General features: G+C 39.5%; 1 long non-coding RNA gene across 1 annotated transcript in view; it reads left to right on the top strand.

Moving 5' to 3' along the window:
- Window positions 1-26,080, top strand: part of LOC309366174 — a 358,147-nt gene that overhangs the window by 146,084 nt on the left and 185,983 nt on the right. Inside the window, exon 7 of the long non-coding RNA XR_014166546.1 lies at window positions 1,547-1,638. This is a non-coding gene — a long non-coding RNA (uncharacterized lncRNA). The remainder of the gene's footprint in view (window positions 1-1,546; window positions 1,639-26,080) is intronic.

Below are 26,080 nucleotides of genomic sequence, written 5' to 3'. Positions count from 1 at the left end.
TTTCCAGCCGGAGTTCACCGGAGCTCAGCTCTGGCACCTCTCAGGTGGGCGCTATTGCCATCTAAGAGAACAAGGGAGAGGCACATGGTGAGCTCTGGCACCTCTTTTCCTAGAAAAACAGCACTGAGTATGTCTTTTATAGCACAGAAACCATTTCCATGGAAGCTTTGTGTATATTAAAGCATACGCTTTAGAAATCCATTATATTTGTCACCTTTTCGCTGTATTGTGGGTAAGGTTTGCTTCAATGCAGATGAGGAACACAAGTGCCAACTGACAATATGAAGACGCATTTCTTAACATGATATCTTTTCAAAGGCTTAAAGCTGGACACTTCACATCACAAGGGAATATTCAGTATTTCAAAAATTTATATTGGGCAATTTTTCCTATGCCATTCTGCTGTAACAAAATCCATTTCATGTTTTTCTAATGATTACTAAGGCAAGAGATAACGTATTTTGTGTGATTGCTGTGGCTGACATAAAAATTAGAATTCGTTACCTTTCAGAGTGTAGTAATAAAGGGGCAAGGGGCAAGGCACTTCATAGTGCTTTTACTTTTTAGCCTTATGAAAATCTATGTGCTTCAACAGCAATATCCATATGCAGTGTAATATATGTCTGTTAGCAAATACAGCTAAAAAAGCTGCCTCCTGGGGAAAAACCCATTTTTGAAAAGACCTGCTCTAAAATCAAAATTGAATTATCTTGGTCAATATTTTTTGCTTTTAATTTTAATGGCAAATATTAATAGAGCCCTGTAAATAAATAAATAAATGAAAAGCCGGGGACAAACTGATCCCCCTCATCCCCCATCTTTTGTTGTTGCAGCGCTGTTTGTATTTACATCCAGTCATTTATTGCCCATTAAAGAAGTAATGCTATGTTAATGTAAGGGAAAAAATCAATGCTACTCAGATCAGTAGCTGTGGGGAAACAGTGCAGCAGCTGGTTTGCAAACAGCAAGCCCACATAGATCAATGAAATTACAAGCTAAATCTGCTGATGCTCACAAACTGCTCCAGCATTGTGAAGTCTAACCTTTCTCAAGTTCAAGATCTCTGGCAAGCCAGCAATTGCTAAATGAAAAGGAGGGTGGGGAGGAGAGAGAAAGGAAAAGAAAGAGAACATATCAGTGGACTTGTTTGGAATTTTCAGCATCATATGTAATATTCCACTTTTGAAGTTATCAGTATAACTGCACGTTTGTAACAGATATAAAAGCCTCTGTAATCTCTAAGTGAGCAATGCTGCAATCTGCACACTTGGGAGATTTTCTTTTCAAAAAATGTTCAAATCTGTCACATATTACCTTGAACTGTAACACTGGAGGGGTAGAGAGCACTTCTGTAATGTGTTTCGTAATGTGAATTCCAGGAAATAATTTATAAATGAACAACAGCAGGACTTCTGGGATGTGCTAACGGCCTTTTGTTTCATGCCTTGAATGGTTGCTTTAAAAATATTCCTTTAACTTTGTATAATTAAATCTGTATATATTGCAAGATACTCATGTTGATCCTTTACACATGTTTGCCACACAGGAAAACAACCACCATGGAAACAGTAAGAATGCAATCCTAGAGAAGTCTGCTCAGATATAACCCCCATGGAGTTTAATGGGGCTTACTCACAGGTAAGTGAGTATAGTATTGCTAATATTATACATTGCTTGCTTATTTTTGATTCTTCACTGAGTGTTGACTATGTGATGCAAAGAATGGCATGACCAAGCTTTCCTACTCACTTCACTGCCAATGGCGGGTAGCACATATTCATCTATTTTCATGAATGCAAATGTACCCTTTTTGGAAGTGAATAGGGAAGTTCTTATAGATGTCAGAGGTTTGTGTTTTCCCTCTGAACTCCCTCAGATACCAATACTACTTGTTTGCCTTTATCTATTCCACAAATGCCAGCTTTGAAGGGGCATGTTTGGTGAAGAGAGGAATACACTGAAAGAGTATGCACACATTCCAGCTTGTCAATATCCTTCTTAAATTGTGGTGCCCAGAACTGGAGAAAATAATCCAGGTGTGGTCTGACCAAGGCAGAATAGAACAGGACTATTACTTCCCTTGATCTGGACACTACGCTTCTGTTGATGTAGCCAGAATAGCATTAGGTTTTTGTTTTGCTGCTGCATCACACTGTTGATTCACGTTAAACTTGTGGTCTATTAAGACCTCTAGATCTTCTCACATGCACAACTGTCAAGCCAGTTGGCTCCCATCTTATATTTGTGCAGCTGGTTTTTCCTGCCTAAGTGTAGAACTTTTATTTGTCCCTATTAAAATTAATTTTGTTAGTTTGGGCACAGTTCTCCAATCTGTTAAAGTAATATTGGATCTCAGTTCTGTCTTCTGTGGTGCTAGCTGCTAGTCCTAGTTTGGTATCACCTGCAAATTTGATGCACATCCCCTCAATTCCTTCACCATGTAGAACCCCACTTGTCACTTTTCCCAGGATGATAAGGAACCATTAAGGAGGACTATATGGGTTCAGTTACTCAACCAAATCCACCTAACAGTAATCTTATCCAGCCCACATTTTACCAGCTTCTCTGCAAGAATATCATGGGGAACTTTGTCAAAAGCCTTACTGATATCAAGATACACTATATCCACAGCATTCCCTTCATCCACTAAGCTTGTAGCTCTATCAAAAAAAGAAATGAGATTTGTCTGGCATGACTTGTTTTTGAGAAACCCATGCTGTGTTTAAGTAATCACAGCATCCTTTTCTAAGTGCTCACAGACTGACTCTTACCTAGGTCTTCTTTCCTTTCCTTTTTGAAGATGGGGCAACATTTGCCTTCCTTCAGTCTGCAGGGACTTCACTTGTTCTCCAAGAATTATGAAAAGTTATAGACAGAGGCTTTGAGATTACATCTGCAAGCTCCTTTAGTATCCTTGAGTGGAGCTTATGAGGTCCTGGAGATTTGAATTCAAAGTAGCTGCACAATGAGTTAAGCGTATTCATATTTTGGAGGGGGAAAAACATGATAGGAGATTTAGGGTGGCATCTAGAGTTAGTCCTATTACCCTGAATAGGAATAATGTTGGCTACAACCCTTAATATTTTATGTAGATGTGAGTGGATGATAAAAGAAACATGTATCCTTCCCAGCAAATGGATACTACCACCCTATGTCCACTTACCTGAGAGTAAGTATGAATGTATTTGATGGGACTTTCAGATTAGACATGCATTGGTTTGTGCTGTGTGTCTTTCACTCCAGCATGCTATCAGCACATCAGGAGCAAGCAGAGGAATGAGGAATTAGTTTGATAGTCTTGGATACTTCTTTTCTTGGTCCAGATAAATCTATCTATCTATTTACAAGATTTCTAGCTTACCTTTCGGAGTGTTACACACATTAAAACCTGATTCACCGTAAACAATGGCCAATAAAAGGGAGAAAAAGAGAGACGTGTCAGATAAATACAGTGAACATCCATTTAATTGCATACTACTGCATTTTTTTCCTTGCTAGGAATTTCTCTCATCCCCAGAAAGATATAAAGCAGATCAACAAGACTTATATAATCCAAAACTTTTGAAGGGTGTATCTGCTGCAATACCTGTGAAACATAATGATGTGTATTGTTATATTTGGAAGTTATAGACCACAATCTATTTATACGGAACTAATACTTTTAGTCAGCAACATGTACATCGACATCAAAAGATGCATTCAGTTTATCGCGGGAGGCTAATATGACCATCATGACAAAGATGTGCCTCTGATCTGTTCCTGAAAGAAAGTAGAGAGGCCCTTTCATGCACGGGAGCCTTAGGTGTACATGGGTGCCTCTTTGTGTATCAAGAGCCAATAGACTGTGCTGAGCCTTTTGTCTTAAATCTAATATTTAGGGAACTGAAGGAAACAAGACAAGGATTATCTATGACATTTTCATTTTTAGATACAGTGCTATATTTGCTGGTAAAGCAAATGGCTGTCATGCATTCATTGAATGGTGTGAGTAGTAATAATAATAAAAATCCATCCACTCTGAGCCTAGGATAAGCTTTAATTTGTTCCATAGGCAAATAGGAAAATGGCTGTGTTTGTTTTGCAGCTACAGTAATGCAGACAAATAAAAATGAAATATGTACACTGTAAGAAACTCTTATATTCCAGCACTGGAAACAAAGCAGGCAATGGACGTGGGTAGCCTTTTTAAACCTTCCCTTCCCTCCTACTATTATACCCCCCCCCAAAAAAATCAACAACCCAAAAACATTTCCATACCCAGTGATCCTAAGCAATAATTCCTCTTTACTGCAATAAGTACCTGCTTTTGAGGAAGAGAAAGCTGATGAGCTGCAGGCTTCCCTGCTGCTAAATTCATTTAACAAGCTACTCCTGATGTTTTCTGCTTTTAAGGCCAATGGGAACATTATAGATTCCCCCCCACACACCCTGAATATCACAGTGAACCAGAAACTTATCTACTGACGTAATGGCCCAAGGTTCAGAGCATCAGAGCAGGATATTGTCCCCATCCACAAAAAAGAACATTTACTCAAAAGTGTTGCTTGCTCTTGGTATACTGAAGCATACATGGACCTTCGCCCGAGGCCCTTGTATCCTATAATGCTAGTGTGAACTTCAGAATTCCCGTGCACACGTAGAGCTCTACATAAGCAAAAGCTTCCCCATTATTTGCACTGTCAAGGAAATGTCTGTGAACGCCGTTGACCTTGCACATTTATACTTCTCAGACTTTGAAAAGCCTGGAAAAGTTTGTGCTCGTGAATTTTTTTAATGCAAAGTAGAATACAGAAAAGCTTTAACTCTGTGGCAAACAGGGTAGGGGGGCTTGTGTGTAGATTTTGTAGTGAAACTAAAAGGCAACACAGCAGCAGTATGGCAGGAGGTTGGGGTGGAGTGGGGTAGAGTGGGGGACAGCACGGCCAAAAGTCAGGTCCAACGAACTGACAATTCTCAACCTTGTGGAATAAGCATATCCTTACCCTTTTGCCCTTAATGGCTAAGGAATTGTGAGCTGTATCATTTCTGCCCTGATGAAAGGGAGAGGAAGATACATGTATCCAGTCTTTACTCTTGTTTTGTGCTGTTTCCCATTCATCATTCTCACTGCCATCATTAACATACAAATGTATGACTGAAAAAGTTATTATTTATAGAATTTATATCCTGCTCTTCCTTGGGACTGATCTCAGGGTGGGTAACAGCAAAGCAAAATAAAATAAGTAAAAACAGAACTCACAGTGAAAGCAATCTAGTAAAACGTCTGACATCTGTCATCTGCCACCATGCAGGCTCCCTGTCACACCAGAAGTGTCTGTGAGAAGAGAAGCTTTTATCCAAAAGTTAAAAGTTGCTACTAGCTGAACCTTAGCGAAGGGCAGAGTGTTCCATAGCCAGGGTGCTATTGCCAAGAAGAACAACACAATTGTATAGGTGTTCTTTTGGGATGGCCATGTGTCCTACGTTACAAAGGACAGCTCTCCATTTGAAGGGCTGTCTGACCCAAGTCCAGTTTTGAAAACACCTGGATCGCAAGACTGAGCAAGGATACAGGGCACCTAGTCTTGGCTTGCCCTACTACATTGAGAGGTATTGCATTTGTATTTAAATTATAGTAATTATTTCTAATTTTGCATCTATGCATATGGATTAGCATATGCAAATTTTATGCATGTCAGTGCTCTCTCTCTTTTCACCATAAGTGACCTCTTTTACCTTACTTCCTGGCATGCCACCTAATGCCCTAGTCCAGTGGTTTGGAGATGCAAAGGGGTGCACTTGTTTACAACTAAAGGAATGGAGTGGTCCGTTTCTACTTACGGAATTGAACACTGCCCCTCCCAAGCCACTGGTGAGTAGGGTGGAGTAGAAGGTGCAGGATAAGACGGTGCTATCTTCTTGGTAGCATCTCTTCCACTTAAAATCCACAAAGTCCTCATGGGCCCCAGAGTTGCTTCTCGTCAGTTGTGTGGGGAGGCCGGGAAGTAGCATGGGCAGAAGTCCTTTGCATGCAGACCTCATGGAGGCCGCACTATGAGCTGTTTGTTTTGTTAAAACAAGTGTTTTTGAAGTCAGGAGTCACTTTAAGATCTGTCAAACTTTTCCTGTCAACCTTCAGAGGTCAAAACCAGATGTGACACCTAAAATTCAAATGCAATTAGTTGGAGATTTACTGGGATTGTATGCCAATCTCCCAGTAGCTTAGAAGTGACATAGCATCTAACCTTTGGCAATCCCAAGAGAGGTTCAGGTGGTTATAGCAAACTATATTGGGGAGTAGTCCAGCATGCTGCTAAAGAGAGAAAATCATAGCCCATGTTTTCACTGCGTAATTACCACGTATGCACAGAAACAGGCCCACAGCAAATACTTGGGCTCTTAGTACACAGCTGATGTATTTATTTAAAGTGCTGCTTGTACGACATGTTTTGCTCTTGGATCATTAAACTGAAGGACTTGTGCAGCCATGCTTTTTAAATGAACAATGTTTGAATTAGGTGGTGCACAACACACTAGATTCATATCAAACAATCAAAGTTCGGTATGTACCTTCTCAGTCCTTCACTTTCCACTATTCTTGGATAAATGTACCATAGGTAAGGCACTAGTCAGTTCATGTTATGTGGCGCTGTGAGTAAAAGAGTTTACACTAGAAACAAAATGCACTTTGTGTTACGCCTCTGCAATGGGCACTATATGAGTTTGAAGATAATACAGCTCCAACAGGCACACTAGCCTAAATACAGTCTCCAATCAATACTGTATTCTGCCTTGACAGAAAGCTGAATTTTTATCTGTTAAATGTGTGAGCTTGGGGCAGCTATGTGTCTGAAGTGGTTTAAATCTGAAATGTGATGCACTGCACAGAAAGTTGATTGACATCTTTGTTTATTGAAAAGTATTACATGAGCAACAAAACACAGGCAGATACAGAACACTCCATAGCAAAGTGCAGCTGTATTATTTTTCAGTCCTATGTGTGCTGCCTCTTTGATGCTTGTCTGATGTAATAAAGCCACAGGATATAAAACAAACAAGAATCTTTTGTAATCCAGCAGTCAAAAAATTTGGACATGATTTGGGGGGGCAAGGGATGGGGAAGTGTGGCGGTAGACAAGGGAGGAAAAAATGTGATTTGGCAACCCAGGTTTTTGTGCTTATTCATCCCCAGTGAAAATAAATCCGAGAGTATTTGATAAGCAAAGTGAATGTGACCAAGTTGTGATATTTTACATGAATGCTAAAGAAGTGAGGGGGAGAAAAAGATATTAATGACGAATATTAAAGTATTAAACATACAGAATAAGGAATTAAGTTCCATTTAAATTTTATGTTAAAATAATTATCTGTTTCAATTAAATTTCGCTGTGCTGTATTAAAGCTTTATTCTGTCAAGGTAAATAGAGGTTAATGCTGCTGTTACTTCTACCAATGAAGTATTATCTTTAATCTTACTTTAATAAAATAGTTGTGAATTGCGTGGCAGGGGTAATCGTTATGGGTTAATTTAGACACTTATCAAATCCTCTCATAGAAAACTAGGTGGATTTTTAAAAAAAAATAAGAAGAAAGGGAACTCTCACAAAAAATACTGAGAATTACATAAGCATGAGCAAAGGGTCCTGTTTTATATAGTCAGGTATATCCACCTGGGCTCACGGAGAGGTGGAGGGGGGCCACACAGTAAGAAGACCACCCACTTTCCAGTGCCTACAGAAAAGAGCAGCTGAGGATTTCATGGTGCACTTCTGTTGGCCTATATTTTTCACTTGTTTTCTTTTCACTTATTTTCTCATGCATTGACTAGCAACATAACACAATGACATAAGAAGAGCTGAAGATCAGGCAACTGGCCAGTTCAGCCAGATGCCATACAGAAGAGCCTTTATCTAAACCACAAACTTATTGTTAGCAGAGAAACATAGCAAAGGACTCTGTCATCATTTTTTCTGTTGGCCAAGAAGTCAACTTTGGAAATAGAAATAGAACGGTAGCTAAAGGTAGGGCATATTTGATGGTGTAATGGAGTGTTATAATCTGCTGTAGTGAAGCCCCCAAATGTGAAAAATGTTGTTAGGGCCTGTGAATTCAATCAGAAATGTGTCCCAGGTTTAATCCACATCAACTCTGATCTTACCCTTTGCATCTATTTGATTCAGTCATATTTTGTTTGTGTGGTCAAATGGAAGAGGGCAAGAGAAAAAATGCAGGCAATCAAAAGTGAAGCATAAGTTGCAGTAAAGTTATAGGAACACATGGAGCTGTCTTATCCTAGGACATTCTGTTGGTCCATCTAGCTTAGTATTGTCCACTCTGACTGGCAGTAGCTTTCCAAGGCTTTGCATCTTTCTGAGCCCTAGTATCTGAGGTATTTTTGTCAGGGATGCCAAGAATTGACTCTGGGACGAACTGCACACAAGGCATGTGCCCAACTACTGGTTCATCCTCAGGTCAGAAGGATAGTAAGCTTGTCATTCATGCAATCACTGATTTGTAGGAAGGAATAGGTGCTTATCCTGATCCAATGGATAGCTAAGCTTTTGGGCAACCCTCTGACGTGATGGTAGACACTACAGGCATGGTTCTCTGTGGAAAGAGATCCTAGTTTTGATCTATGATATGAAGTCCCCAAAGGTCTCTTTGCATATGCCTTGAGTAATTTGTGGAATCTGGCTTCACAGTCTGTCCAGTGGTTTGGTAAAGTTAGGGCTGCCGTATGTCCAGGATTTCCCATTATTATTAACCCATCACCCTAAGCTCAACTTACTTTTTGAAATATGGCAAGTGGTGATTCAGATGCTACTAACAACTTACCAGGGACTTGAATGCCTAGTGATTACATTACACGTTGATACATTATTTCAATATTCACCCAATATCATTTTAAATGTTTCTAACAGTGTTAACATAGCACCTGTCTTTCTCATTCCCATGCTAACCATGTTTACTAAAAAATGTCCCATTGATTTCCTGAAACTTTCAGTATGTAAGTGTGTGTGCACATGTGTGTGTGTAGGAGTGTGCTTTTGGTTTTCACATTCTACGTAGGACAGCTGGGAAAACAAAACAAAATCATTATTCCCTTCCTCGATATTTTTCATAGGCAAAGAGCCATTTGCTTCAGTGTTTTACAAGGTTTAGTGCCAGCAAGGTGGTACATAAAGCCCTACTGAGTATCGAAAGCTGTTTTTATCCTGGAAATATTCAAAGCATGCAGGAGTCTCTAAAGTGTCTGTTCCAGGGATACATTAATGCATTTGAAAGGATATTAAAGCTTAACATAGAGGGGGGAAATTCCTAGCGGCAAAATGTAAAACTGCTTAACAGAATTACATCCAGAACTTTGTGTATTAGATTTGAAAATAAATCATCTTATACTTGCTCATATTAAAGCTGCATGTCAGTTTGAGAGACTTAGAACATTGGACAGGTTTCATTTTTCTGGTTCAGAACCCTTCTGTGGTGTGTGTGCACCACAGAGAAGATGGATGATGACCTATTTTCCTCTGTACAGAATTTGTCTAATGTACAAAGTTAGGCAGTTCTTAAACAGGGTTGAGTAAAAAATAATAATCCTAACACACAGCCCCAAACCTCCAGTTCTTGTAGCCAAATAGTCTATTGCAAAGAGAGTCATGCATTCATTAAAGAACCTTTTCAGTTTAATGCTTCCAATTAACCTTTACTGAATTTATGTTCTACATTAAGCAATAGATTCTTCCGAAAGGCATAGTGGATTTGATTTCCAGACTAAATGGTAGGGACAATTTTATTTTACTCCACAGTGATTCTTTCTGAGGACCAGCTCTTAAGAGTGTATTCCAGATTACTCAGCAGGAAGGAGAGTTCCTGCTTTCACAAATGCATGTGAAACAGAGGCTGTAAACTCAGCATTAGCGAAGTGGTGTGCAACCAGTTCTGGGTAGGGTTGCACTGCCCTTGAGGGAGCAGGTTTGCGGCAGCTTGGATCCAGTTTTGTTGCTAGAAGATCAAGTAGCTTCTGTGGCATGGAGTGGTGGGTGGTTTGCCAGTTGTGTCCTCTCTTGGACAGGGATACTCTGAGCACACATATCCATGCACTGGTAAATGCTGGATTTGGTTATTGTAATATGTGTGCCTTTGAATATGGGTTGAAAGATTTCAGCTAGTACAGTGTGTCTCTGGCACAGCTTTACTGATGGTCACCTCTGCATTTGAAGCAAATGAAATGGACTGAGGTCATACGTGCTGGAAATTTAACCTGGTAGCTGTGCTTCCTAAATGGCTGTGATCTAATTGTGTTTACTGAGTGTACACACACCTAAAATGAAGACACAAAACAATAGGCGGAGTTTGACGACATCACACTATTACAAAGATTCTGTCTGTGCAAGCACATCAGCTTCCCAGGAAGAATGATCTGCCTCCCCTCTCTGCATGTGTTGTTTGGGGGGTTCTCCTGTCGCTCCCAGCCAATTTTGGGGAAACGGGGAGGAGAAAGGGGGAAAGCCCCATTGCAAAAGCAGAAGCCCTTGTGCAGGACTTCTGCTTGCAAGGATTGTTAGGGGAAATCCTACCCACGGTAAATGAATTAGAGACCACCAGTCCCCACAATAGCAATGTTTACAGATGCAGCCTTATGTTGCCAACATGACACAAGCCATACCCAAGAGGGAGGCCTCTTGAGTACTCAAGGAACACCTGAGATTTGCATAGGTACAAGCACAGACCAAAGTGGGTTTCTCCACAAACCGCTAAACATAACTGCACATGGTATATTCCTTTTGTGTTCTTGATTAACTTGTGAGAAGTTGTTGTTTGGAAGTTGCTGCCTTGTGTTGGATATCTAGATGTGATTACCTTCTTGTGGCTTTTCCCTTCAAGCTGTATGATTCAGCACACATTTGGGAGGCCTGGTAATCAGTCCAGCAACAAGTGATTCTGGTGTGATTGTTTCAGGAGGCTTTCTCAAGCCTAGACTCTGAGGAAATCATAACACATTAACAAGGCCTTTGATTATGATACATCAATGTTTTCTTTTTTTTAAAAAAAACAGTTATGATCAGTTATGTATCCTATATTACTTTCTAGTGAGAGTGTATATTTTCCATTTTTATTTTGTGTTGTTATTATTATTATTATTATTATTATTATTATTATTATTATTATTATCCCATTACCCTAAGTTCCCACCACCCTAATGTGGTTTACAACATTAGAATGCAGTATTCAAAACAGTTTGAAAACACCTACACTTACAGAAATAAGTTGGTTCCTAAAAATATGCACCACTTTGAGTAATTTATAGAGTTGTGGTTAAAAAAAAATGTTATAAAGTAAATCCTGTTCTGGTCCAGAGCCAAATTACTCTGGAATTCTTTGAGTATTTATTTAACTGAATGTAAAATTGCTAAGTGCTGTGCAAAGGGCTTTCTTTGTTTTTTTAAATGCCATTCCAGGAGGCAAAGAATGAAAACTTAAGGATAAGACACATGGTGGGGAAAGGAAAAGAGAAGAGAAGAGAAGAGAAGAAGAGAAAAGGAAAGGAAAGGAAAGGAAAGGAAAGGAAAGGAAAGGAAAGGAAAGGAAAGGAAAGGAAAGAAGGAAAGGAGGCAGGTCTGCCAAGATAACCTAGTGTGAAGAGATGTGCCTTAAGAAAGCAGTTGAATATAATACCAAGATACCCCAGTGGTTGGAATGCAAGCGGAAAGTGGTGGATGTGGGAAATAAACTAATACTGGGATAAGTAGAAAATTGGTACATGTTGAACAAAGGTCCAAAGAAGAGTTTATATAGGCAAAGGCAGATTTAGGGGAGCATGACTGGTTAGCTTGCACTGGGTGCTGAGCTGAAAGGGCACCACAGGCGGCACTGCAATGATGAAGAACAATGGAAGGTGAGATGGAGGGTGGATTTTGATGTTGCATGGGTGCTGCTGAAATGTTAAAGCCCAAAGTCTGCCACTGATATAGAGACACTAGACTTTAAGGAGCAAAACCATGGAGGGGTTTATTTGCAAGTAAAAATAAGAAGCTTAGAGTGAAAATAAGAGAGAATGAAGCCGGTAAAAGTAATGGTACAAAAGGATATGATCTGGATGAGAAGCATTTATGGTTATGATGCTATCTGTTCCATGATAAATTTAAGGGAGAGTGCAGAGGTTAAAGAGTCTTAAACAGGAAGGCCAGCAAGAATGTCAACAATAATTAGAACAGCAGTGGCCATACATTTTAAAATATTTAAAAAATATGAAATTATTTGTCTTACTTGGTGGTGCCCAGAGATCTTGTGTATCAGGGCACAAAGTTATTGTAAAGAGCCTAGCATATGTTAGTAATGTTGGAGTATGCTTTGGAAGCCATGGCTGACCCATACACTGCCAGACAGTGTATTACATGCTGCGAGACTCTTTCAATAAAGTGTTCTCCAAAGCCATAAGCTCTCAATGCCTACTGTGCTATACAGCTGATTGGGTTGCCACCCAGCACAGAAGGTACTACTGGGTTTTTAAAGGACATGTCCCAAATGTCATTAGATGACCAAACCTACCTTACTGTATTTAGAATAAGAAAAAAAATTCTGCAGGAAGCTGACAGATATTGGTGATTTAGTTGCTTTGTCCTCAATATTTATGAAAATGTCTTCATTATTTTAAAATAAAATGCTGTATTCAGCTTCTGAGCTCATGAGATTTTTTTTTTTTTTTTAGGATTGAGGAGAAAAAGAAACCAAAGTCTTCCAAAGGGGAAGAAATTTCAAAAAGAAAAGGAACGTTTTTCTTGGTGGTTTTCAGTATTTTTAGTACCTCAAAGCAGTTTCCCTTAGGGAAGAGGTTTTTGATCTATGCTTGCCCTGACAGTTTCACGCCGGGTGGGCTCCTGTGACAATAGTCAAAGAGAGAAAGAAAGGTTAATTTTCACAGTGCAGGGCTGAAGTATGGAGCTGCCCCATTGCAGAATGTTGAAAGATTTTGTGGCCTACAATAGAACACCAGGAACTCAGCAGCTGCAAAGAATTATGGTTAAGGGAGTATTGCATTACCGCTAGTTCATGGAATATATATTTTTCCCTTCTGAAAATATATGTGTGGTAAACATCTCAATATTTGAAGGGAGTCTTTTTATGCATAAGTATGTACAGCCCAATGCACTTGTTGTGGTGTCTTTTATTTTCATCCCCCAAAGCAGCCCCTATGTGGCATCCCAAGCTCTTCTTTAAACTTGGAAGACTTAAAAATGCAGCTTGAGATGTGCCTTGAGGATGACATTTCTTGAAGAAATAAAGTAAGAAGCTCTAATGTGTGCAGATCTCCATGTACTTGCAGGCCCAGGCATTGGGCTCCCTAGCCCCCAACCCCCAGAGAAATCAAAGACAACTGAAACAGGGTTTTGGATCGAAACAGGCCAAAACTTTATTGAATACAGACAAAATACGTTTGGCTTGGGCATGGGGCAATTAAATACCAGCATTTGGAGGGGCAGGCAGAGACTACAACCTCTCTTCTATCCAAGCCTGAGATTGCCCCAATGCCCAACCAAGTTGTGATGATTCCTATGAGGTAGGCAAAATCAACAGGCTGGAGCCAAAATGCCTGGTGGACAAAACTGAGGGAGAATGGGTGACAAACCTGGCGAGGGAAAGAACAGGTAAGGGCTCCAGGTGCAGGCTGCTTAAATGGCCAGGACACAGACCTGAGGGAAGCCTTCCTGCTCCATCAGTTCCACCTCCCAGCCTAGCCCACATCCGAGCCTGCACCCCCATTTGCCAATACCAGGTGCAGGCTAAGACCCAGCTCCTGATTGGCGGCACAGGCTTACGCCCGTTCCACCCACCAGGTCAGGAGGCCAATCCTAGGATTCCTCACCGGTGCCTTGGAGGAGACTTTGCCATCCATCAAAGCTGTCACACCACATGGGCGAGCAGACTGCTCTTCTCTTGTGCTATTTTGTTTTATAATCGTTTTATCTATAGTTATTGTTTTTGTATATTTGTGTTTGAACCTCTATACGTAAGAACTTATAAGTTGGCACCAGATCATTTTTGTCATATCTTTATGATTATGATTAGTCTGCGGGCTAATTAAATAGGTTACAATGACTTTGATAGTATCCACCTTAGGAAAGTAGCTAATAATCAAGATGTGACATAGGCCTTCCTTATACATTACTTGGAGTAACATGGTTGCTGCTATACTGTGATTTCATACCTTCTCCCAGTAGTGTCTACAAACTTGACTTGTGTGATTAAAATGGATAAGATGGTTTTATAATGTGCTAGTAACACATGCTGCTGCTGCTAGTATGTTACCTATCTATGCAAATGGCTAACCATATAGGATAATGCTGTAGATGTTACCTGGAGGAAAGATGCAGGAGCTTTCACAAGATGATATGCCTCTCTAGCTGCACTGGAACTGAGTCACTAAAAGAACACAAGATGGCATCACCTGCTTTGTGAATTGGAGTTGGAGCAGATGTTTTGGAGACTTGGTTTTTTTGGTGAGATTTGAGATTTGGTGAAGCACCTCTCTCAAAACACTAGAACCTGGAATCATCCGTTGAAACTCTTTTCAACAAGACAACAGGCAGTATTTCTTCACAGAATGTTTTGTTTATGGGCTTCCCAAGACACATTTGGTTGGCCACAATGGGAAATATGATGCATAACTAGTTTATGGAGCTATACATGATTTTCAAAATGGTTTGATATTTCCTAATGTCAACTTTACCCCCATATATAAACTTAAAGTGGTGTCATTGTACAGCACAAATGAAATCAAAAGTACGGTAACTTCTGCTTCAAAGCAATAAATAGCCCATTATATTAACTTCTGAAATTAAGGCTCTGATTCATTTATAGTTGAAAGTTTTTCCCCATTAGAAACAAAGTATAATACTACATGTATCTGTAGTTTTCATTGTGAGATTATTCTTATGAAAAGTAATATAATTTTGAACATGTTTTTTTTTTTTAAAAAAAAGAATTGTCACAAGCAATTTTTGTGACCTGCTAGCATATCAGTACTTAAAGACAGAACATTCAGACTATAAACAATACATTTGAAGTGGGGAAAGTATTTGTGTGTATATGGGAAATGGCCAGACTCTAGGAAATGCTTCTGTATTGTTAGCCAGTTTGTGGAATCCCCGGTTCTTCACTTGTCTCATGTGTTTAAATGTTATAACGCAAATATGCTTACATAAAAGCTTATTGATTGGAAGAATCACTTGCTTTTTATGCATTAGTTAATCAGGCTACTGCCTTGAAATTGGTCCAGGAATCCACAGTGGAACCCTTCCTAATTCATCTGTTTAAGTCTCAAATGGTTTCATTGCTTCACTCACTTACTAGCACTGCTGGAATGTTAGTGCTTTATGATTAAAGGATATTGTTGTTCTTTTCATCCATCATCCTAGAGTTCCCTATTAATAATACAGGCTCCCTCCCCCCTTTCTTTCTTTCTTTCTTTCTTTCTTTCTTTCTTGCTTTTTTTTCTTCCTTGTTCTGTTTCTTAAAAAGCTACTTAGATTTTCTGTTGCTTTCCATCTTGTTTTCCTTCCTGATGGGCTAGCTAGTTTCAGGAAAATGAAATGAGAAAGGAGAAATGTCATCAGTGCATCTTCAAAACCGTTCCCACTTTTCACTGATTGAATAATGAACTGTGGTAAGACAGAAAAGCAAATTAGGCTAAAATGGGAAAAACTGAAAAGGTGGGATTGCAATAAGAAAAACCCAATTGCAGAGGATAGTTGGAGACTTAGAAGAATGGAAGCAGCAATAACAGCAGTCAGAGGGGTGTTAGTTCTTATTGTGGTTGAATTATACCATTGGGGAAAGCCTTCAATTATATTTCTCTTAAGACCTATTACTGCAATCAAGAATGGAAACTGTAGATCACCTGCAAAATGTTCACCTCCTATATACATGCAACTGCTCATCGTTTTGCATTTTGTATTAAGAAGCTTTTTGTGGCTAAAATGAAGCAGTCTGGAAGGGGTGGGGTAAATAAATACGGGAAGCAAAATAGTTTGTTTGTTTTTTAATTACATTTCTCCCCTATAGGTAAATGTGCATGGGAGAGAATGGTCACATGAATACCCTATATAATGGGGCTTATTTATCAGGCAGCTGGTGGCAAAGGCCCGGATGTAAGATTGGGCTAGATAGGAGCAGCGTTTTGTATGTGGGACAGGAATCCTGCCAAGTGAAGCCCTTGGAACATGTCAGCAAACTTCATATTCAATCCACAGCCTCATAAAGAGATGAAAAATGAGCCTTGTCCAAAACTCTTACTTCAGCACCCAGTGGCAAAAATAAAATGTAAGCTTGGGACCTGGTCTCTTGGAAGCTGATTCCACCCTCCCTCCTCCCAACTTTGCAACAGGCCTCTGGTGGTTACAGATATTGATCGTCAGAAAGTAATCTGTTCAGGTTTGGGGGCATGCCAGTACAAATTGTGGACTACATTCCCTTCCCTCCAAGGACATGTTGAGCTTTTTATATTGTCCACACAGCCTCACTTGTCAGCTATCTTATTCATTGCTCTCTCTCTCTCTCTCGCTCTCTCTCGCTCTGGCTCTCTCTGTGTGTGTAGGGGTGTGTGTGCATTTTGGGGGAAGGTTATATAATTAAATGCATATCATTGCAACCAACGTTGTTAAACAAGAATTTTTAGTCTGAGGGAACCCTTCTCTCCCCCCCCCCATTTTTCTTCTGTAATCATTATTTGATTCCCTCTGGCTGCTTGCTACTTATTTGTGGTAGTACCATTCATCCATTGAGACCTTTCCATCTGTCACACCGCTTTGCTTCCTCCTCCCTCCCCCGTCAGAAGATTTAGTTTTCCAACTGTGCCACGGCTGAATCTGTATGCATTGGGTGTGCATTTTTATACAGTATTGGGTTTTCTTCCCCTATGTTCCTGGATGGTAAAATAATGCTGGAGAAGACAAAGCACAGATACACAAGAAAAACCTGTTCTACTTGTAGAACTATCACCATTTTAATGGAAGAGCTCTGTGTTGCTTCACAGCTGGATAACAGGCAAAAATACGGCTAAGGAGGTTTGTCTCTTCATAGAGAGGCAGTGATGCACATTGCTGCCTTAAGATACAGCTGTTAAAGGGTCAGGAGCCCTGAGGGGGGCGGAGAGAGAGAAGGTAGCAATCATATTCAAATGGTGTGTGTGTATGAGAGAGGAAGCTATTGTTTTTCTTGTTGGATAATGAATGCACACCAAGATAACTGCATTTGCTGAAATTCCTCCATGATCCTTAAAACATCATTGGCCACCATTCTCTTTCCGTGGGTTGATTCATATGCCTTTATATTGTAGGTTTTGTTTTGTTTTTTAGGGGGGGATTAAATAAAAATGATGAGATTTTTCAGTTCACTTCAGGGGAAGGGAGAGTACAGAGATCATAGCTGGTGGTGATCTGGGTCAACCTATCTTTCAAACATTTTCCAGAATGTAAAGAAGTATGTTTGGACCACATGCCAAAGTATTTCTAGGAACTTAAAACTGTGGGAGACATTCAACTAATGGTTATTTTCCTAAACTTCATCCTTAAGGATAATATTTCGTAGGACTTCATCCTTAAGGATAATTAGTAGGAAATTAAAGCCACAGGGACATTTTCACTATGTGGTTTTAGCAATCTTGATTTAATTAAAAATAATCTACGGTAGCGACTTGGATCCACTGGAGAATCTTGATGGTAGAAGAGGGGAGGTAATTTTTTTTGGTTTTTCCCTTTTTTCTGTCATCATTGCCACCTCTCATGCTGTTCCATAATATCCACAGGTTCTTCAAAGCAGATTGGGCAGGATGTGAAGCAGTGTAAGGGGAAGCAGGAATCTCCAAAACTGCTCTCCTTCCACCTGTGGGAGCATCTAGTTAACAAAGTTCTGCTGGAGGGAAGCCTGTACCTAAGCCATAAGCTGTTCATTTTTAAGGAACGGCCCCAAAGCTCTGGTTCTCTGAAAATTCTCCTCAGTTTACACGGTAATTAGATAAATACCAAATTTGCACTGTATATTCAAAAGCATCAAAACTAGTTCAGAGATGATGGCTATGTATGTGGAAATTCTTGTCAAAAATGCATAAATATATACAGTGGTACATCAGGTTAAGTACTTAATTCGTTCCGGAGGTCCGTACTTAACCTGAAACTGTTCTTAACCTGAAGCACCACTTTAGGTAATGGGGCTTCCTGCTGCTGCCATGCCGCCAGAGCCCAATTTCTGTTCTCATCCTGAAGCAAAGTTCTTAACCTGAAGCACTATTTCTGGGTTAGCAGAGTCTTTAACCTGAAGCGTATGTAACCTGAAGCATATGTAACCCGAGGTACCACTGTAGTATGAATCTTTGTCTTGTTTCCTTTTAGGGGATGTGGAGGGGAAGATGCTTTAGCCAGGCAATAACACCAGGTAGTAACCTTTGCTGAGTGATTTTTTTCTTCTTCTTTCAAAAAGTCGCACACAGGAAGGTATTTTATGCTGAGTCATACCACTAATTGGTTGATCTACCTCAGTTTTGTCCACGCTGGCTGGTATAACAACTATACAGTGTTTTTAGAGAGAAGTCTTTTCAAGCCATTTCTGAAGATGCCAGGGGTTGAACCTGAGACTTAAAACAGATCATTAGTTCATCTAGCACAATATTGTTTGTACCGAGGACGGTGAACCTTGTGGCCTTCCTGATGTTGTTGAACTCCCATCATACCCAACCAGCAGGGGCAATGGACAGAGATAGTTGGACTTGTAGTCCAACAACTTCTGAGGAATCATGAGCTGCCTATCCTTGCTGCCCTCTGACTGACCGCAGCTCTCCAGTTTCAGACTGAAGTATTTCCTGGAGACACTGTAAGTTGTTCCTGGGACATTCAGAATGCAAAGCCTTTGTGCTTCTGTCTGTGAATGGATAGGCGCAACCATTGTTCAGGTGCTACTAAAGAATTAAGCAAGTCAAACAAATGTGCCTTTAGCACCTGTGGGGAAAATAATAATTGGGAGATTTTTTTCTGAGAATGGCATATGATGTTGATCTATAAGATAGCAAAAACAAAATGAAGCCACAAAGCAGCATGAAACATTGATACCATTTCCAACGTCAAGCCTTTTGGGGGTCTGGGCAAAAATACACAGCAAACTGGATGAGAGAAACACATCTGACTCAATAGAATTCACATCCTTTTGTTTTAGAAAGTCTTGTGAAATTGTCTGCCATTTCCGTAACTATTTCTACAAGTAGCCTATAAGAAGCAAATAGGTACTGAAGTATCACCACCATTTTTTGGCTGCAGAAGTGTTTGACATAAAAGATACTTCAGTTCACCCGAAATAAACGTCACTCGCAACCTAAATACATTTTGCTGAAAAGCACAAATAATAAATGTATGTGCAGCTTTTGTCAAGGGTGTAGCTATTTCTGGCATGTGGAGTTGTTTGTCCCCCTAAAGCCAGTGCAGTTTCCTTTCTCGAAATTTATGACAAGAGGCATTTGGGGGCTTCAAAGCCACTTCAGCTATCACAGCAGCTTAAGAATCATGCTGCACTTACATATGCATACATACACACACACACACACACACTGCTACCTTTTATTGTTGGATGTGATTGCCGTGCACCTGCATGCGCGTGCACGCGCACACACACACCTTTTATTGTTGGATGTGATTGCATGCATTGGGAATTGTGGGTGGGAGGAAAAATATACAATGGGCAGGGGAACTGAGAGGACTTGACTCAAACAAGTATATATCGCCTCTTATACTTATGCCAGTAAAACATAACAACTTGAATGTAGCAAATTAACACTTGAATGATAACTCAAAATGACACTGATCTCCTCAAGAGCAGTCTGTATGCAAAGATGAGTAGTTTATCCAAGGTATGACCATGCATATTTTTATTCAGCAACTGACTTGCAGCATTTTAATTCTGTGGTATTACATGATTTAATAAAAACCTTGTTAAAATCACAGTGGTGTTTGTGTGTGTGTTTGTGTGTGTGTGTGTGTACTTGGGGAAGTGACAGTAGAGGCTTTTGTTCCAAAGCTGTTGCCTTTTCCTCCCCTCCTAACACTCCAGTTCCACAACCCAGACTGCTAGTGTTAAATGAATATATTTGACAGGAGCTGAGTCTTTTGGGCATTGCAGTAGGTTTTCCTCATCTTGGCATGTGAAGATTGAGAGTGTTCTTTGACACTAGGAGCAGAGGATGTGAACACAGCAACTTTCAGGGCATCAGAAATGTCAGCATAAGGAACAATCAGCAATGTAGGCTTGTGCTGAGGTAATTTTCCCACACTATGCCATGAATTCAGTCAACTCTTGCTCTTGTGAATTCTGGCTTGACAGAGTCTCCCTTGTTGTTGGTAAATAATACACAAAGTGTTCTGTCAGCATCAAGAGTTATCCAGTCCCCCTATGTAGTCAAATAAAAAAATATAATCCTGGTGCCTCTGTTTGAAATCTGACAAACATACACTAGCCTACCCTTCAGTTTTGTAGATTCTGCTCTAGAAGTTCATTTTCAAAACATTTCCCTCTACAAAATAGTGTGTTGATATTGCCAAGGTTTTGGAATGCACCTTCTTTCCCAAAAAGCAAAATCCACTAGGAATCTTCAGAAGGAGAGGAAGGCATTTTGCTATATGAGGTGAAGGACAAGATGGTCCCCCCACCACAGTCTATTTACAAAAGCAGAGTCCTCCATTGCACCTGAGGGTAGCAAGATAGTTTCAGGGATACAGGGTGTTACAGTGGGAGGAAGAAACAAGAAAGCCCTGATGCACAAGCACCCTTCCACTAATGCAAATTTGGATTCGAACTTACGTTTTGTCTCTAGCCAGGAAGTGAGTAATTAAATGGTTAATACAGGAAGAAAGGAGGGAGAGAAGAGAGAAGAGTTCATTTCTACTTTCACATAGCACCTTTGAATCGAACCTTGTGTCTTCCTGCATCTTGAAATTATATGCCTAAGCCAAGTTCTTTCTTCATACTATAAATCTGCCACACTATACAATACAATAAATTTCAATTTAATTAGCAAGGCTTTGGTTTCTTCAACAACCCATGTTGATTAAAAAAATCTTTTACATATTTAATGAGGGGAAAAGAAACCCAGAAAAGACAAAAACAAAAACAGTATTGATGCTAAATTATTTTCTGGTCATAAACCAGGGACATTGCAGAAGTCATAACGTTTTGACCATTGCTTGATAGTTGTTTGAGACATGGTCGTGAGGAGAAAACACTGGCAGCAATGACTGATGCTAAATTGTTGACTGGCCATGTTTGTGGGATCAAAACCTGGCTTTTAACAAGCTAGAGGCAGCGTGCGTCTGCAAGTGATGAACCATAGGTCCCCATTGAGCATGAACCAGGAAAGTATGGACACGGAGTCATGTTTTGTAGGTTGGCTTACAAATCCTGGTGTGATTTGTAATTGGGAAGCAATTAACCATATGTTGTCGTTCTCGCAGGAAACTATGGTTGCAGCTTCCTGGTTTGGTTACACAGAGGACTGAAGAGGCTACATGCATATAAAGCCTGGGGATATTCAACTTATTCAGTGTAGACTCATTGAAATTAATGTTCATGACTAACTTACCTCCATTAAATTTCAATGCATCTATTCAGAGTCAAAGCTAATTGAATACATAGGAGTGCACTGTAAATTTTGAACAATCTTGAAACATAGTACGAAGTAATTTCCCTTTTTATTATTGCTAAAACTGGACTGGTTGGGAAACATGGCATGTAATCCTTCCCAATCTTCCTCTTGGGGAGTATTTCTTTTGTCTGTCTTCATTACACCACTGTGGGTTGACACCATGTTTCTGCACCTTGCCAGCTCCCAATCTCCCAACAGATTTCCAGGATGCCTTTTAGGCTGAAAGCATTGCCAACTTCACTAGCTCCTTGGATCCTGAAAGAACTAGCACATTATTATTCTCATGACTGTCTGGATGTGGAAGGACGCTATTTGCTCTGTGATATTTATATATTTAGGTATCTGCATCTCTTGATGCATGTTTCACTCATGCTTTCATTTTGTTCAGCTTTTTTCACACTTCTCATTCACAGGTCATGTTGCATTTTATATTTATTGTTTTGACACTGTAGATATCTGCATTTTAAAAAGATTGGGAAATGACAACCACAGATATTCTTAGTTGCACTGTTACTTTCTTTTTAATGCCTTAAAAAAGAAACCCACACAGCTCGGCTCAACAGCGACATTTCCCCCAGTATATATCATAATTAATTAATATTCACAAATACTATCATGAGACACTATTTTTTTAAAAAAGGGAAACAATTTATGTAATCTGTATATGTGTACAGATCTTGTTCTCTTTATTAATACAGAAATTAGAGCTGAACTTAATTATCATGAGTTTCAATTTTCTGCTCAGAATTTGCATGTTCACTGAGGGAGAACCTTTTATTAAACTGCATGAAAACGAAAAGCTTTTTACTTACATCATCTACAGCTCAGAGAGATGTGCAAATTTATTTTATTTTTTTAGGTAACTGAGTCTTATTCCTACTCTCTGCTTCCTGTAAATAGCAGGAGGGTTGTGGGAACACAATACCGGACTACGTGGGCCGCTGGCCTAATGCAGTAGCTCTACATGTGTCCTTTAGTATATAATTCCTAAAGAAGCCCTCACGTTCTGGGTAACTTCCAAGGCAATCCTGAAGGTTGTTTGATCAAGGAGCCGCACAACTGACTGAACTAAAGCTTAAGCAGAAACACATAATATACTTTCTGTAAGTCCTTAACGTAGAACCATCACACTGAAGAGTTGGAAGGGACCATGAGGCTCATCTAGTCCAACCCCCCTGCAATGCTGGAATCTCAGCTAAAGCATCCATGACAAATGACCATCCAACCTCTGCTTTAAAATCTCCAAAGGAGGAGATTTCACAACCTCCTTAGGGAGTCCATTCCATTGTTGAATAGCTGTTACTGTCAGAAAGTTCTTCCTGAAGTTTAGTTGAAATCTCCTTTCCTGCAACTTGAATCCATTGCTCCTAGCCTCCAGAGCAAGAGAAAACAAGCTTTCTCCATCTTGCACATGACAGCCCTTTAAATATTTGAAGATGGCTATCATATCTCCTCTTTGTCTCCTCTTTTCTAGGCTAAACATCCCCAACTCCCTCAACTGTTCCTAGCTCATGTCACTGTAGGTGAGGCAAGGGCAGGGTTGTTATCATTAATGTGGGCTGTGGAAGAATTTATAACAGGATTTTGCCTAAGTTTTAGCTCACTCTATACCCATTTCATTAGCTTGAACAAGGCCAGGAAGATAACACATTTACAGGGGTCTTGTTCCCAAGTCACAGTTCCCTGGAACCTTTGCTTATCTCTGCCCTTGGGGTTTTTTCCATTCACCCTTCTACTTCCAAGGCTTGAACCATATATACATTAAGTAGTGGATGCACACAGCTAAAAAACTAATTTACTTTTTTGCAATAGTGACAATGAAACAAAAAAAGGTCTGTTTTGCCTCAAGTCTAGAGAAATATAAATGTGATGTGTTTCTTCTAGTCTGTAACTTAAATTAATAGCATTGTGTGAGATAAATTCACCCATAGAATATATGGTTGTGATTATATGACATAGAGTAAAGAAATCGGTCTTGTAGTTGAATAGATTAATAGATTAATATGCAGACTACAGGATATTAATATTGTAGATAATGAGATACAACTTCATCTGAATACAGGACTAGCACCCTTTACGTTATTGTGGCATACGGTTTTGGCTTTAACTGTAGTGACAGTTGCAGCACTTTCAAGAAGCTGTCACCCAGTCTTAAGCATGTTTACTTGGAAGTATGTCTCAGTGTGTTCTTTGAAACTTACTCCCAAGTAAGTGTGTCTAGTGACATAGCAATATGTTGTTTCACTTTATTTTTTAAAAGAAAAAATTATGGTGATCCATTGCAAATGTGTGTCATTTTCAAGTACTAACTTTCCCTCCTTCTCTCTTGTACACACAAGAGCATTCATGTTAAAAACTCATCATTGGTGGAGTATTATTTTAAATAAAATGTGGTGATGATAGGAAAATGTTGAACTAATTCATACTCTTGTCAGCTTACCCATTGCCTACCCAGCAAAATTAAGAGGTTGCCTATTGTCTCACTTTGAAAACGACAACCCATTATGAAAGCAAGACATGCGATTCTAGTCTTAGTTATATACATTTTATAATTAATATCGTCCTGGTGTCAATACTTTTAAGTTGTAAAATGGAATAGTTTTAGCCTAGATGGATCCTCTACTGCTGTGTGGAAGAGCAATGCAGTAAAGAGCCCTCTAAATGGCACTCAGAGCTCTGTTGTATGTGCGCCTTAGCTTAAAATTTCACAAAGCAAATAGAAGTAGATGGCAAGAGAAAACATACTATATACAGATTAATGGATGCTATAGATGTCTCTTTGCTCTGCTTGCTTGGTTACCTTTGTTTCAAATCTGATACAGATCTCATACTGCACAGCACATCCAGAAATAGTCCATGTTTCTTTAAATTCAAGCAATGTATCACTTTCTATTACCCCATGTCACATCAGTCTATGACTAAAGGATGAGTTATGTGGACATGAACCAGCATGTGGGCTCACTACAGACAAATGCAACATTTCAAATGAAAGTCAGATGTAGAAAGGGAAGGGGAAAGGTTTGTCTTCAATATAAGTATTTAGCAAGCAGTTCTGGATTTAATGGGTATACAGCACAATGCACACATTTTAACATACATGTTGGAGAAGGTATGTACTTTGTGTGTATTATTATCATAAGCATTTTTTTTATTTAATGAAACCCCAACCCCAGTGACGTGGAGAATGGATTAGGAATTCTTTGAACCTGCCTGTCATCATTCTCAGGTGCTTACTTCTAACATAGCATTGTACAAGACTGTTCTGAAAAGCCAAAGCCTGATATATTTTCCCAATTCTTTGAGTTAAGATTAAATTGTAAATGCGCTGGTCATTTAAATAGGGATTTGCACTGTTTTAAGAGACTTCTTGTGATTAGAAGTAGCGATGCATACAATAGCTCTGATAATTTCTTTCCTGATCTTCTTTTTAAAACTTTCCTGGCACTTCAGATTTGTTCAGTTCAGAAGAATCTCTAGATTTATTTCAGTCTGTGGAACGGAACGACAACTACAGATGTGCATTTTCCCTCTGAGAAATTTTGTCAGTCATATCAAAGTTCTTTTAGCTGTCTGTTGAAATTCTTCAGATGTTTCACTGGAGGACACCATCCCTGCTTGGGAGATCACTTTAAATTTTACTTCGGCTGAAACTTGAGTTAGAGGTATCATGCAGGTTAAGGGAAAATGAGCTCTCCATGTCTGAATAAGCCACTTCAGGCAGGGATTACAGCTGAACAGCCCTCACACATTTCTATTGAAAAATGTGTTAGAGCCATTAATCTAATTTATTTAAAATAATTGTATGCCATGTTTTCCATTGCAAAATCACTCATAAAATGAATCACATAAGAATAAAATAGAAACATGTAAGTTTAGATCCATAACGTGCAGATTGACTAGAATGATAGGACAGCAACTAATTGTGGAAAATAAGAAGTCCCAGAAACAGTTGCGTAACTGTACTTACTATCCAAACATAGTCCTCAGACCTAGTGCCAATGTCTTTCAGAGATATGTGCTCACTTTTATAAAAGATTTCAAAATCTATGGCTTCATCAGGCACCATTGACTTAGGGGGAGTCTGTAAGTTCTTTAAAAATGAGGAACTTCTGACCCATGGACCGAATTAGACCCACAAGGATGCTTTGAACATGCTATGCCCACCTGTCCTACACCTGACATCATATATCACTGTCATTATCATTTTCATTTTCTAAATTAGATTTGTATACTGCCCTTCATCCAGAGATCTCAGTTCGCAACGTGAAAAACAGAATATATATGATACACTTTTTAAAAGAATTATTATTTATGACATTATCTATGATATCAGGTGTGGGGCAGATAAGGGTGGACTGGCTGAAAGGAGCTTTCCAGGCCCATTACTTTACTTGCAAAGCATTTCCCAAATGCCTGACCATC

Source organism: Podarcis melisellensis, assembly GCF_964234715.1.
Source record: "Podarcis melisellensis genome assembly, chromosome: 3".
In the NCBI taxonomy this organism is placed as follows: domain Eukaryota; kingdom Metazoa; phylum Chordata; class Lepidosauria; order Squamata; family Lacertidae; genus Podarcis; species Podarcis melisellensis.
The sequence above is the reverse complement of the archived record's forward strand: the minus strand, read 5'-3'. Positions and strand labels throughout refer to the sequence as shown.